The sequence below is a fragment of the Octodon degus genome, unplaced genomic scaffold (genome assembly GCF_000260255.1).
Source record: "Octodon degus isolate 3935 unplaced genomic scaffold, OctDeg1.0 scaffold00309, whole genome shotgun sequence".
NCBI lineage: Eukaryota > Metazoa > Chordata > Mammalia > Rodentia > Octodontidae > Octodon > Octodon degus.
This window is the reverse complement of record NW_004524885.1, coordinates 1,564,685-1,578,823: the sequence shown is the minus strand read 5'-3', so window position 1 is coordinate 1,578,823 and position 14,139 is coordinate 1,564,685.

Here is a 14,139-nt window from a genome sequence, read left to right as displayed (position 1 = left end):
TTTAATTAAATCACTGGGAAAAAAGTTCCAGTTCCAGTTCCAGTTTGGGGTTCAGTTTAATGTTAATGCTAACAGGTATGGTATAAAAATCATCTTTTTATTAATAAAGGAAAAAAATCAGAATTAGCACTCAAATTGGCATAGTTGATGATATATTGCTAAACACAGTTTCAAAAATCACTCTTTCACAGCACAACAAGAAAGTATAGATAATTCAATAAAGAGATAATGAAGTATAATTCAGAACAATTGTTCAAAAATTGCTTAAATGATATATCTCAAAATGAGAAGTTCAATTTCTCTCTTCTTGATTTCTCAAATTTTCCCAAACATATTATTATCTCATTTTCTATTTATATTTTGAGAAAATTGGAAACAAGTATTTGGAAAAGCTTAAAGTAAAACTTCCTATTTAAAGACAAATTGTTTCACTTTCACTACAACTAATTTTGGCATTATGTCTTTTTACTCCCTTTTACCGATACAAGTTTTCTTTTTTAATTTCATTTTGAAAAGTACAAACAAAAGCCAGAACAAAAATCAGAAACAAACACAGAAGCAAGGTAACATACAACAATGCATATGTTACAGATTTTCAAAACAGGAATAGCTGATTAACAATGGCTTATGTATTATCCATTTTAGTATCAAATATATTGCTCAGATTATCAGAGATAGTTATGTAAGATTGGACATATGATTGCATATTACCACTTGCTTCCAACAAACCTTAAATTTTTGTTCTTGCCTCTCTTTTTGTGTTTTGAAAAATTTTATTTTAAAGAGAGTATAGTAATAATTGATATGACTTTAGAAACAGTACACATTTAGAAGACCAAGCTGACAGGCATGCAAGAATGGTTTTTGTATTACACATTGCTGTCCTTGATGTGGTTGCTTAGATCACAGATATCAGCATACAAAGTTAGTCATGGTGGAAAGTCTACTCACTAACTACTATTATCTCCATAGTATAAAAACGCAAAAGAAGAATTAAAACCTGGAAGATATAACAGATATAGCAAAAAAGAAAGAAGGGCTGGGGAGATGGCTCAGTAGAATAAGTGCTTCCCTGGCAAGTGCAAGGGTCTGAGTTCAATCCCCGGTCCGCAAAAACAAAAATAAAAACAAAGAAAGAAAACAGAACTTAATGATTAAACAATGAAGATGAGAAGAAGGAGGAAAGATAGAAATAAAGAATGCAGGGGAAAACATGCAAGTATATGTACAGGATGGTTGAGGTGATTGTACTAAAACTTTCCATCAGTTTTTTGAAAACAGTAGTTAATTTATAGTATGTGTTTTCTATGGTATATTTTTGGCCAATTGAACAGTCAGAAAATAAACATCAAAAATATCTTATCTATTTCCTTGATACTTGTTTTTTTCCATAGAAAAATTGAGTCTTAGAAATGCCACAATTTCAAAATGTATCCTTTTATTTATGCTTCAAAATAAAGTATTTAGGACCAGCCAGATAGCTCAGCAGGCTAATGTGTCTGCTTAGGCAGAGCACAACAGCCAGTGTTTGATCCTTGGTATGCTGAGCCTGCCCTGCCCCCCGGGGAGTGCTGAGATGCCCACTAAGACTGGACTTGGTGGCACAAGCCTGTAATTCCAGCACTTGGGAGGCTGAAAACAGGAGAATCACTACAAATCCAGTTTACATAGTGAGACCCTGTAGACACCATAGACCTTGTCTTTATTACAGAAAAAAGTATTTGTTTCCCAATTTACTTTTACTGTTGTTACCACTACTACCTCACTTCCTGTTCTAATCACTTTATGCAATCTGCAAATTTTTGAACTTTAATCTTACTTTTATTTTAATACCGTTTTCTTAGAAACATGAAAGTGTTAATCTGAGTTTGCACCTGATCCTATGCTATGGGACTCAGTGGAAACAGCACACAACTTGCACTTGTTAATGACTATGTTTACACACACAAGTGATATAACCATGGCTTACTCTGTGTGTGACTGAAACAATGTTCAATTACTTAAAATAGTTCTGTGACAGTTAAAATAAATAAAACAATACAGTCTAACAAAAAGACAATACTCAAAATATGGTGGCTACTATTATTTTTAATTACTTTTGTTGTTTCTTAGTTTAGAATATGACACCAGAGAAAAATAATCTGCCTACTCTACCACCTGAGATATATAAAGACATTGCAAACAGATTTCAATATTTTCCCTGATTGGAACTACGACAATTACTTAAAGCTTTCTGTGCAGGAGAGATAAATCAACTACCTATGGAGTACTGATGGCTATTAGATGATTAGTTGTGTCCAAAGTGGTTGGTGTTCAGGGAGCACACTGGCAAGCAATGGCCATTACTAATCCACATGGCTGACACTGACAAAGGATCTACAGTCTGAGGTACAGGATCTCAGGATAAATCCTGAGGGGATTTCACTGACCTTATCTGATCCAAAAGCTACAACTCTTGTTGCACAGTTCTTACTTTATCTTGGTCTTAACCATCCACCAGAAAAGTATAAACACGAAGTACAAGAAGTAAAGCCATGTACTTATGTTGAGCTGTAGGGGACTCAGGTCAACAATTTCTGACACTGCTAGTCAAGTGGAAGACCCAATACTATTATGTATTACTGGACTGTTTTAGGAGATTTTTACTGAGTTAACAAACCTATAATATTCAAATAATGGAACTAAACAAAAAAAGGATATATAAATGAATGTCCATTTTGTATCAGTGTATTCAAAATGGATAGGTTAGATATATAGTTACATTCTCTTAATGAATAGAGGGATTTGTTTTAATAGTGTTTGTAAATAGGATATCATGTCCACATCTTGTACAGCAAATAACCACTAGGAAGAGAGTATACAATGTGTTAATTATTGAAACTGTCCTACCAATTTGATTGGAAACTGTCTCAATGCTATTTGTCTGTCAATAAAATTATGGAAAAAATTAAAAATAAAAGTTAAAAAAAAAGTATAAGCACTTCCCTAGCAAGAACAAAGGTCTGAGTTCAATACCCAGCTCCACACACACACAATAATTGTAATAATAATAATAATAGCAATATTAATAACAATAATGTGCACATCTTCTATACTTTGAATAGACTTTATTATAACCATTTTCTACTGATTATTACTGCTTTGTTTTCATAGCAATGTTCAATTATTGCCCATGTATATGTAGCTTCTATTTTTCCCTATATGTTTAATTTTTAAATAGGAGATTAAAATGACAAAACTTAACCATAAAAAAAAAAACAAAGTGGTTGGTCTTACAGTAATCTATAAATAGTGGTTAGTGGTTGCTATTTTTGTTTCTTCCAATGAAATCTTTAGAGTTTTAATAGATGAGGTAAAAGTCCTCAGTGTTTGTGTCACTGTGTAAATGAAATTGCAAAAGTGAATTTCAGCAGAATAATTTCAGAAAGACATCACGTACTTTTTTCCATTAAGTGATATCTTCTTATGGCTTTTTTGGAAACCTTTTTAGCACTTCTGTGACAACCCTTCCCTCAAGCAAATCAGGGAGTAAGAAAGAACAGAGAATAGTGGAGGGATGTTAAAAATCCCATTCTCAAACATCATTCTGATTTCCCTTAGGGAGTCATTTTGACATTTTATCAGACTGTGTCTAGTAACCTATAGAGGCTGTATTTATATTTAAGGCTTAAAATCCATGAAAGTAAATTGTACATTTTGCTGGATTTGCATTTATATAGATCCTTTACTACATTTTGTATCATAGATCTTATACAGATGAATGAATTATAAATTTTTATGACAAGACCTTTAGCTAAAAAAATTGACAGCTATTATTCTAAAAGTCTCCAATTTTTTATGAATTTAGGAGAGGATGTACAGGGTGTACAGGGTCCCACTATGTTGACTGGACTCATACTGATTCTCCTGTTTTCAGCTTCCCAAGCACTGGGATTACAGGTATGTGCCACCACTCCCAGGCTCAATCACCATCTCAGTGAGCCCTGGGCTCAGGGCCAGCATGGCACATGTGGAATCAAACACCAGTCAGTGTGCTCTGCCTAAGCAGGGAGCTTTAGTCCCCTGAGGTATCTGGTGGCCCTTAAAAGTCCACATTTTTAAACATTTTCTACTGTGAGGAAGAATGTCCCAAATTATGCAAAAGTGTAAAGGGGAAAATTAATTAATTAATTTTTATCAATCTTTGCCTTTCAGTGTCAACAGTGATCATAAAACACTGTGCTGAATATATGGATACTAGGGTTCTCTTCTCAGGTCAGGTCAATGACTAGCTCCATCTCAGGTATCATCACATCAGAGTTCCCTTGTGTAGCATGAGTGTGGGCTTTAGCTTTATATTTCTCCTTCTAGAAGTGGCAAATATGTATTTTTTTACTTGTACTTCCTTCTCTTAGCTACAGAAGGGATGTTTGCAAACAATATATCAATCAAAGTATTCTAAAGATTAACATAGATTCTTCTCTGCCTTTTAGGGCTAGTTTCACAGCACACAGTTGCAGAAAGTTACCATGTTATTTGTAAGCATATGGATTTTGGAATTAACAAATAAGAAATATAAAGGAATTAGATTAAAGGAAATAGAGGTACTTTAGAGAAAATGTGACCTATAATCTATAGAGTTTTGCTGTGTCTAGATTCAATTCCACTTCAATGTTCATCGTTAAAAATATATTACATGATTTGATCATGTACTGCAAAACTGTACCAGTAGGAATAAAAGTAATTATAACCTTATAAATAAATACTAGAAATTACATTTTTTATTATATTAATGTCCCATTGTGTATTGATGAACAGGGGATCTACTCATTAGGCACCAGAGAGGAGGCTGTTTCTTTGTGAAGAGATTTTTGTTTTCTTTTATATAACTTGAATTTAATAAAATCATTCTTCACAAACTATAATGTACTGAAAAATATTTTTACTGATATAATCCTGCACGTTTGATGTTCTTAAAAATACTACTTTATGTGTATCTATTGACTCTTTACAAATGATTGAGCTATCTCAATATTTTATTTTATTTATTTATTATTTTTTGTATTTTAAGGAAGGGTATTCAGGGTCTCACTACTAGACTGGATTTGTAGTGATCCACCTGTTTACAGCCTTCCAAGATCTAGGATTACAGGCATGTACCACCACTCCCAGTCTCAATTGCCAGGTCTCAGCACACCCTGGGGGCTGGGCCAGCAGAGCAGGCCCAGGGATCAAACCTCCAGCTGCTGCACCTGCTTGCAGGCACTTTAATTCACTGAGCTATTTAGCAGGTGCCTCAAGATTTTATGAAATATTCTTGGAACACTGATCACAGAATAAGGAACCTGAAGTTTTAAAGATATCATTTGAGCCTTATTCATGGTTCTCATGTCTGACTTACCATTAGAATCCACATAAGGAGCTTTACAAAATAGGTTCCTGGTTTTAAACCAGACTAAGAATCGAATTTACCAATGTGGTGGAGTATGTAATTATTTCCAGTGCTTTTTAGGGGATCCATATGACCAGTCAAATTTAAGAACCATGAACATAGACTAAAATCAACCATGTCTGATAAAGTTTTACCTCTAAGTGTATGTATAAGATGGATTCCAATAGGACCATACACATGGTGTTTGGGATTATTTAAACAAGATGTAATTTTAAAATTAATTAATTAGTTAGTCATTTTGAGGCAGGGTCTCACTGCATATGCCAGGGCAGCCTTCACCTCTCAGTGTAGCACAGGCTGACCTCAAAGTTGCAGCTGTCATCATGCCTTAGCCTCCCAAGTGTGGAGCTTACAGGCATGTGCCACTATACCCAACTAACATCAGATAATTTTAAATGGCTTTTTCTTGCAAAACAAAACCATATGCTCTACCTTGACTTACCTTAGGAACAATGGAGTACAGCTTTCTCTTAGTCAGTTATTCACAAGTTTCACGGGTTATATTTAATTATTTCCAAGGAAATTTTCTTCTAAAATGATCCAGCTTCTTTACTTTTTTTTTCCACTTTAATGTTTTACTGCTTCCCAGTAATTTATTTTCTCTACATAGAAAGATATCAATACTCAGATCAGAGAAAATATAAGAAATATATTTGTTTTAAATTTTATATTAGTACATGTTTGCAGTACATAATAATTACATTTATTATAGGAAGTTGGTACATGCACATGTTTTAATTATTTTTGTGTCTCCTACTTTTCCCACCTGTCCGTAATCTTTGGAGTTGGGGAGAGATGGGAATGAGAAGTACAATGTTGATTAATGACTAGTCTTTTAGAAGAACTGTGGCAAATGTCAGGAAATCAATACTGTTCATTTCAACTTCTGTGAGCCATGATGGCATGTAATTATTACTACATATGCATTAACTCAGGTGTTATAAAAGTATGACCCAACCATTACCTTCTTAAGAAAAGCAGGCTGGGTAGACATCTCAGGAGTCTGGCAAACGCAGTCACCTGGGTTTGATACCCACTACCGCATGCTGTGCCAAATCTGGAGCCCCAGCCCTGAGCACTCCCTCCAAAACCAAGTGCAGTGGCACATGCCTGTAATCCCAGCTCTGGGGAGCCTGAGATAGGAGGATCTCTATTTGTCTTAATTGTGTTTTGATGTCTGGTATACAATAAATAATTAAAAATAATTTTTAAAAGAAGAGCAACAGATCTTGTTAAATATGGACTTTTACACCTTACTTTTTATTTTTTTGTGTGTTCATAAAAATATCTTTATCTTGATAGTGATGGTAGTTATGATACAATTACATAAATATATTCTAACACATCTACATATAGATTTTATTAAAAAGGTGCACTTTAAGTGAATTAAACTGACATGAAATTTTATTTTATTTTTGATATGTACTTATTTAATTTCTTAGGAAAAGACACAAAATGAGTATCACTGGACAAATTCAGTGAATAAAAATGTTATGATAAATGTGTCCATCTGGTCTTTAACACCATCACTTTTTGTAGCAAACACATAATACTTTCCTCAGCAGCACTAGCAAATTTGCCAATACTGACTCCACATTATATGCTGTAAATCAATGATTTCAGCAAAGCATTTTGGGGACTACCAGATTTCTTTGATTTATTCCAACTCAGTATTATACATTACAACAAGAAAATAATTTTTAAAACATTCTAAATTCACATATATGTATATCATCTACTCACAATGTATGTTTGTGGGAGAGTATGGATATAGAGAGATGATAGATAGAACATCTTACTTTTCAAATAGTGCACTGTTTTTCTTATGTGTAAGACCTAAAGTATAAATAAGGAGCAAAATGGACAGTAGCTATTAGGAAGTACAAAAATCTTTTTCAAATGGAAAGGGGAACAAGAAATGGAGAGAAAGAGTAGGAGAGAAGGAGCCAAAGGACTTAAAGGAAGAGAAAGAGTTGAAGTAATAAATGGAATAGAGTTTTGTAAATGGAAAGCAAAAGAAGTTTTGGAAGGAGGGGTGTATAAGGGTATTAAAAAAGGATTATGATGTGTTATGTACATGCACAAATCCCCCATAGTGAACATGATAATTATGCACTTCACACATGAACTAAAAATATTTAAACATCAAAATAGCATCTAAACACATACAAAAATGGATGCATAGCTGTCTGAGTGTTAACTGGACCATTGTGATCAGAAATAGATGATTTGGCATAACTCTAATAATATTGCATAACCTAATTTCTAACAATTAAAATGTTTAGTCACAAGAAACTGGAGCTAACCATGAGTCCACCACTTAAGAAAATAATGAACTTAAGCTAATGTGATAATGTACACTGAAATCTAAACCAATCTACTTTCCTAATCAACTTTATTTTTAACTGAAATTAAATAATGAACCAACTGGAATTGGGAAAAATAAAACTTATGGAGTTTCGAAAACTGAAATATCAATACAGAGCAGAAATTAAATATCAGAACACCTGCTATACTCATGCTAAATTGACTGAAACTTCATTGGATTTAATTCCTTAGCTCAAACAGCCAGTGAGTGTATGGTAGCATTTTGTGTACTTCAATAAACAAGTTGATTCTCATGAGGTGTAAGAACAGAAGTTCTCAATCAAAAATTACCTGGCTTCATCCTGTAATCTGGTGAAATAAAGCAGATTCCTCTGAAATACTTTCTGCAGAACTAATCTGTACTTGTCTTTTGTCTCAGATACATACATGCATGCAAACATATTCATGGCTTGAACTGCATTGTCTACTATATAATACCAGTGAGTTCTATGGAATCTCTTCTGGTTTACCAGGGAATGACCAGTTTTAGATTTCTAATCAGAAAATGTTATTGGCAGAAATATTTAGAGTAACTCAGATTGAGTTATTGTCAAAGTGACATTTGCTGTAATATACTCTAGTTTTAAGGACCAGTAATCATAAACTATACTACAAATCTAATTGTAATATTATGTTATATAAGTATATTTAAATATTATATGTAGTTTGGATAATTTTAACTTTTCAAACACTTTTAAATTTATTATTTCAGTTAGTTCTCATATTTTTAACAAATTATATATTTATACAATTATTATTATTTTGTAATGTATTTGGTTCAGGGTCTCACTATGCAGCTCAGACTCCTAGGGATCTTCCTGTTTTCAGCCTCCCCACTGCTAAGATTACAAGCATGTGCCACAACACGCAAACTCAGTCACTGGCTCAGCATGCCCAGGGGCAGGGGGGCAGGCACAGCATGTGGAACCAGGGATTGAACCTTTGTCCCTGTGCTTGCCTAAGCAGGTGCTTAGCTCACTGAGCTATCTCACCAGATCTTATATTATATATTTAAAGGAAATAAACTTATTCAAAAAGAAAGATTTGTTGAGTTGAGGACAAGGACAGCAGAGGTAGTGGGGAAAAGAGATTTGTCCATGTATGTAAGCAGGATGGTTTGGACAATTGTACTGTGCATTTCTGCTGTTCTATTGAAAAGAGCAAATAATGCTTAATTTCTTTTACCTCCTTTTTAATTTTTTTCTTACATTTCTCTTCTTAATATCTTATGTATTTCTTTCTTTTTTTCTTCTCCCAATTTTGCATGCATATATCTGGTAATATGGGAAGAGATAAGAAAGGCTCAGATATGTTGCTTACTTACAAAGAGCTACAACAACTTTGGCTGTTCTGTTTGAGAGATTCTGGTCAGAACTCAGAAGACCAAAAGACTGATAGAAAGCCTGCATGTAAAGACCAAGCTGTGGAGTTTTCTTCTGGGAAGGAGTACTGCATTGGTTGTTGAACTATGGATAATTTGTGTTTTGACTTGGTAGAAAAGTTGTCTGCATTTGCTCATGTCCAGAGACTGCCTGAGAGTGAGTTTAAGCATGGCAGACTGATTAATCTGGCAAAAAAAAAATCTCAAGGTAACTGAATATTGGAGCAGTGGCCTGGTCATTGTTGGGGACTTTTAGCCAAATGTTGAGATTCAAGAGCAAAGTGTCCAGCCGGATTATTTAAAAATGTTGTGAGTTTGCCCAGAAAGGAAGCACCAGGAAAGCTGTGGAATGTAAAGACAGAGCTGAGAGCATCTTCATTGCCAAGAAGGGAACCAGACAATGGAAGGGATGACCTGAGGGCACCACTGGAGGCAGCCTCTCTCCACACTTTACAGCCTCAGAATTGCAATGATCGGGGCTTTGGCCTTGGAGAAAGGCCGCTGAGCCCCGTGTTTCAAAAAAGTGGCAGCGGGCACACCAGGTTCCAGAATGGTGCAAACATAAAAAATTTATTCGTCGGAATCAGCGTCAGACTGCACATTGATATAGGCACTCAACCTCTAGAACCAAGAGAGAAGGAAGCCTGGTTACTGCTTTAGCAGGCAGCAAACCTTGGCATCATCCATGTGGCATTGAGTTTAGGCTCTTGCAGTATGCAGGAGGTCTGAGGTTAAGAAGGCTTCCACCTTGATTTCAGAAGAAGCCCTGGTAGTCAAGGTAGTGTGCCCCTGAGAGGGCAGTGTGTGAAGCAGTGAGTGAGAAGCCTATTTAGTGGAATCCCCAGAAGTTTGGAAAAGCCAGGAACATGGATCATCAAAGGGAAACTCTAAGGAGGGAGCAAAGCTGGTTAAGAGAGAAGCCATGGGGGCTACCACAAGAGTGAAACAAGGGTGGAGCTACATCAAGGTCAGAATTTGCCACAGATTGCTTTGGATGTTCCATAAGGACTTACAGGATTTAATGTTTGCCCTGCTGGATTTTGGACTTGTGTTGGTCCCAATGTTTGATATCCTGATTTGTGTACCTTTTCAAGTGGTAATGTTTTGTGCCATTGAATGTTGGAAATGTTTAAGTTTTCATTTGTACAGGGACTCACACCTAGGAGTTTTCATGAGATCTTGGAGGAGACTTGGAACTTGGACTTTTAAGTAATGCAGTGGGAATATGGCAGCTCTTAAAGATGGACTAAAATGTCTTTTCATAAATGGATGTGCATGAGTCTTTGCAGGTCCAGTGGTGGAATGTTGTGCTTTGTGTCTAGTTGTCCCCACAAAGCCTCATACAGTCATGGGGCAGCTCCTGGAGTTTATGATTGATTATTGAGGTGTGGTTATCACACCTGCCCTGGGGCAGGTAATGTGCATTACAGTGTAAGGAGGAGATAGAAGCCAACTAGCTGCCTGAGCTGCTGCCACTTCCTTTGCTCTCTGCTCTTTCCTGTCACAATGAAAAGGTTGTTCTCTGCCATGTGTTCCTCTGCTTGAGAGAGAGCTGAGTATGGATGGAATGAGCTAAATGAACCTTTCTTTCTCCATTTTGAGTGTCAGGTATTTGTCCCAGCAATGAGAGAAGAGTGAAGCAACTGTGAAATTCATATTACTTTGTTGATTGCAAGTCTGTATTGTTGTAGGCAGCCAAGTTAGATAGAAATATTATAGGCAGTCAGACAGGGCCAGGCCCTCAAGGAGACAAGATGGAAGACAAGGTGACTTTGCAACTTGGAAGAGACAGACATTCACACTCCCATATGGGCTACACCTGAAGATCAAGACAAAAAGAGGAAGCACGCCTACATACTTCCCTAGGGATGGTCATTAGGGTTTGGTATCCTAAATAGTATCAATCAACTTGAAAAACCCCAAAGAAGTCACTAGCTCAACCCCCAACAGGAATAGACCCTGTTCTGTATTTGTGCCCGCTTGCTACATGACTCACTTTTCCATTTGATATTGGATTTAATCAATTTTACCTGAGCAGCAGTGCTTGTAATCTCATTGGTTGACCATAGTTTTGTCCCACCTCATGCGCAACTAAGAGAGTTTCCATGTCTTCTTCATCACCTTAGACCTGCCTCTCCACATGGTTTTCTTCTATAAAAGTCCCTGCAAGAAACAACTTCCCAGGGGGAGAACTACCCGCTCAGGCCCCCCTCCTGTCTCTGTCTTGGGACAGGAGCTTTCTTTCTCTCAATAAATATATTCTGCTCATAACCTCCATTTGTTCCTAAAGTTCATTCTTTGGTTTTAGAGAACACGAACTCATGCAGGTCAGGTTCAGAGATCGTTTTTTTCTCTGTCATTTGGAGGTTCCCTATATTGTTTGGAAGTCACCCACCCAAGACCAGTTTTTCTCCCTGTATCATTTTGGAGGTTCCACCAAGATCATTGGACAGAGGTATGAGTTTGCTTCTTTCATAAATTCTGAATTGGGACTTGCTTAGGTAACAAATTTATGTTTCAAATGATAATATGTATTTGCCCATTGCTCATAATTGTTCATGCTTTGCCTTATACAATTTTGCTTCACATAGTACTGTTAAAATTGCTTACAATTGCTTCTATTTTGTCTCTTCTATTGTTGGTAAAATGTTGGTCAAAATGTTGTTGGTAAATCTTAAGTTAAAATGTGGAAATGTTACAAGTTCATGATATTTCATTAATGTGACATTTTATGACTGTTGTGTATTCATATACATTGTCTTTGAACTGGTTGACTAAATGTACTGGTATTCCTTGCTCGATTTTAGACCATAGCATTAGAGTAATATTATAAACCTCCTAGTGGAATTTATATAAACTTCTGTAAAATGGGACCTTTTAGCCAGCTCGGACTTAGAAAATATACATGCCTGTATATGAAGCATGAGACTCCTTTTGCCAATTAAATGACATTAAGCCAGCAACCATTCTTAAATAATTGGAGGACAAGTTTCACTGGGATAGACTGGTTCTAATCCCCCTCTACATGCTAGAGGGAATGTCAGGCCTGATCTGTTTCAGTTTCCTTGCTTTGACTTTATTCCTAATTTTCCTACCTCTTTGTACTTTCCCTTTTAGAGGCATGTAAAATTAGGAGAACTGTGACCGTTCCAACTAAGTGAAGCCCTTAGAAAATGAGTATTTTTTAATGCCGAAGACGGGGAAGTCATTTTAGAAAAAGGACACATACTCTGTCTCTGGGTCAGATAAGACAAAGAGGACTATGCCCATCCAGAAGAACACATATAAAAGCCGTGTCCTGGGCAGGTCTCCTTCCTGGGAACGTCTCCTTCGGGAGTCTAAACCTGAAACACAGTGGAGAGAACTGACTTCTGGGTGACACCAGAAGGAGCTGTCTCCAAAAGCAGCACACTTATGGGACTAAAACATATTTAGTGTGAGGGAGGATTCAAACTTTTCTCCCAGGTCTAGTTCAGGGTTTAACTATCCCTTATAGAATTTGGACAAACAGTGGTTTATTACTGTTTATTATTATTTATTACTCTGTCAGGTAATAAATGCTCTTAGTGCAGCTACCACTCTTTGAAGCAGAGGGCAGGTTTCCCCAGCTGTTGTTTGGTAAATTCCCATTGAAGCCTTTGGCTGATGGAATGTTGACCAGAGAAATTGCTGGATTCCTTTCTGGAAACATCTCTCGTTTTGTGGGCCAAAAGAAACCAAGAATGCTTGAGGGGAGAAGATGCCAAACCTGAAGGTTCCTTGGTGGAAACTGGCCCCTGGCCACTGAAAGATCTCCACTTACCTATTGTACTTTCTCTCTCTCTCTACTAGTAAAATAGGACTTCTACCTGAGCTTTTCAGTAAAACAAATTAACGGGTCACTATTTCAGAAATAAGGCTGAGACAGTTTACAATAGTGGTTAATAGGGGAAGTTTACATCTGTGCTCTATGTGTTAACTAACAGTAAGATTTTTGCCAGCTATATTGTCTTTACCAACATGGAAAATGTGATTGCTAGGTGACAAATATAAGTTTCACCTGTGAGCTTCAAGGTTAAATCTTGTTTAGTTGGTAGAAATGTTTACCTAGGTGATCAGATGGAAATCAAGTGTCTGAGGATTGGTTCAGTGCAAGGGGCCAAATCTCTCCAGTCAATGGTTCTATCTATCTCTAGGAGTGATCTTTGTAGCCTGAGAAGTGCTCACTTCTAACTGACCTTTTATGCCATAGTTAGTGCTTCCTTCTGTAGACATTCAGGTCACCAAACCAATTGTAACTTACAAATAGTTAATAAGAGTAAGTGAAGTGTTTGTGAGATATTTCAGGAGATAGGAATTATGTGCCAGTTTGAGGGTGGATAGGCTGGTGGGATCTTGTCTCCCTTCTCTCCAGCAGGAGCATCTACCTGCTCTGGAGAGGGCTACTCAGGGACACCTGGGTGGAGGAATCAATTAGAAAAAAGGTGGAGACTCCCAGAAAGGTAATTTCTATTGAATTCCAGGTTATCTCAGTCAAAGACTCTTACTCCTTTAGAGTGTGCTTCATTAGGCACCAGAAGATTTTGATCCTTACATGTTAAAAAGAGCCGTTTAAATGAAATGAAGAGGAAAGTATCAACTATGATGCTAGTTTATAACTAAAAAGATGATGAAAAAGGAAACGGTAAAAATGTCTTATGTTCAGATTTGATTTACATTAAGAAGGTCATTGTTATTTAAGTTTTGAAATGTAGACGTGAGCAACAGGAGAACCAAGCAGTTCAGCCTCACCCACCATTGGTGCAAGTAAGGTTTCCCCTATTTGCCTTTCTAGTCTAGAGAGTGTGGACTTCTAAAATAGCTATAATTCATGCCTCTACAAGGCTACACCCATTCTTAGCTGGGTTTATGCAACTCCTCAAGGACAATACCTCTTAAAGAAGTAAATAAGAAATTTGGAACTTCCAGAGTTCATGTGCCT